Source organism: Sinocyclocheilus rhinocerous, unplaced genomic scaffold (genome assembly GCF_001515625.1).
Source record: "Sinocyclocheilus rhinocerous isolate Xijiao unplaced genomic scaffold, SAMN03320098_v1.1 scaffold1243, whole genome shotgun sequence".
In the NCBI taxonomy this organism is placed as follows: Eukaryota; Metazoa; Chordata; class Actinopteri; order Cypriniformes; family Cyprinidae; genus Sinocyclocheilus; species Sinocyclocheilus rhinocerous.
In genome coordinates this window covers 3347144-3348938 of record NW_015626033.1, presented here as the reverse complement: position 1 = coordinate 3348938, position 1795 = coordinate 3347144, and the positions used below count along the sequence as shown (strand labels likewise).

The window sequence follows — 1795 nt, the reverse complement described above, 5'->3', positions numbered from 1 at the left end:
TTTATAATTACCCTTCTGTCTCCATCATGTGTGCAACTAAGATGTTCACCATCACTTTCCTCGTGTCATCACTAATTGTCCCTGTATCTTCATACTCCTTAAGCACATTTCCTCCACCTGGTCTTGTCTGTAGAATTTGTTTTATCAGCTATAAAAAGAGGAATATTAACAGATACTACTATGAGAGAAGATAATGCAGTAATACCTAAATTACCCTTAAATATGACCCTGATCTGAAAAAGATCAGCATTATACATGGGGATTAAAAAAAAAACATTAATGAAACTGAACATTATGATTAGTAAAACCCCCAGTGTCTGTGTAAGGCTACTGGGACTCACATCTCTGGCCTGTGATCTTTGTGACGCCTCATCATCATCATCCTTTCTGAATCGTTTTGGACTAAACCAGTCACTCTCTTCACTGCTTTTTGAAGTTAGAGACAGTGTATCTGTATCTAAGCTGACTGAAGATTGAGGTGTGGAAGATCCTGTTAAGGTTAAAACTGGGGTTAATAGATGTCATGTTAGTCTTTGTTATTACTGCATTTAGAAAACTAATTCTGAGAATTTTTAGTCCAGGACATTGGTTGTTGGAATAAAAAGATTGAATATGAAACTTGCCATTTGTTTACTTTTTTAGAAATACATTTTTCCACACATCTGCTACAATACACCAACACTACCTACAATATTTAAAATACTGAACATATTAAACACTACCAGCATTCATTCACAAATTGGAATACAGATGACATCATTCAGCAACTCCTCTGTTTTCACTCACCAATGTCAGTCAATTCATTTATGACGAAAACCAACCCACTGGTGGTCATTAACACGTCTTACACGTCTTTATCCACCTCTGTACCAGTTTCATCTGTAACTGTAACTGCAAGGTTGTCTGACTTCTCTTTCTTCTCTTTCACTGCAAAACAAAATATTTACCAATTTTAGTCCAAGTTTTATTCATAATTTGACATAAGGCTATAAAAACATATAGATTTAATTATTAAGATATTACATATCACTCACCCTCTGCTAGAAATAAATCAAAGCACGCCTCTGAGATTTTTACGAATTTCTTCTGATTCCGAAATTGTGCTTTGACAATCATTGTGATGAAGTATCTGAACTCCTGGCTTGTAGAGGAAGAAACACGTCTTACTGGTTTGCTACAAACACAGTTAGACTCAATTTGAAACAAGATTGTGTAAAAAATAAAAAAAAACATCAAAACTTTCATAAAATGAAAACAGCAAAGACACAAATTACATCGAAATGGGGAAACTTTTTATCTGTTATAACCCCTCATTTACAAGACAAAACGCGAACCTTTGAGAAATGATACCATTTTCGTCTCCGTGTAAACTTTCACACTCTCCTCCTCCTGCACTCTAAATCAGCGCGCGCGTCTTCATCTATTGTATCCGGAAAGACTGCAATACAGTTTTGCGCTACGTACAGCGCCCCAATGGTCAAACCTCGTTATTACCGATACTTATATTAGTTACGTTACATTAGGCCTTTACATAAAAAAAAAAATGTCAACAGATATTTTTTTATTTAAATTGTCGACATTGTCCACTAATCGTTTCAGCACTACGAGACGGCTAAAGACCTGTGCCTTTATATCCTATTTCTACCCATATTCCACGACTTTGTTAAAACGAACACGAACACAAACACATATTACAGTTTTTTTGTTCCTTAAAAGGTAACGGAGTGCTTTAATTCACTACAAACAAATTTAAACTAATCACGTTTGACACAAATCATATAACGCTGCTCAAACA

At 35.2% G+C, this 1795-nt stretch overlaps 1 long non-coding RNA gene across 1 annotated transcript; it reads right to left on the bottom strand.

Moving 5' to 3' along the window:
* Positions 1-16: 16 nt before the first annotated feature.
* LOC107708454 (uncharacterized) lies at positions 17-836 on the bottom strand. Its single transcript, XR_001636362.1, has 3 exons — positions 787-836; positions 342-490; positions 17-148 (listed from the first exon to the last, which is right to left on the bottom strand). It is a non-coding gene; the product is annotated as an uncharacterized LOC107708454 (long non-coding RNA).
* Between the last annotated feature and the right edge of the window lie 959 nt (positions 837-1795).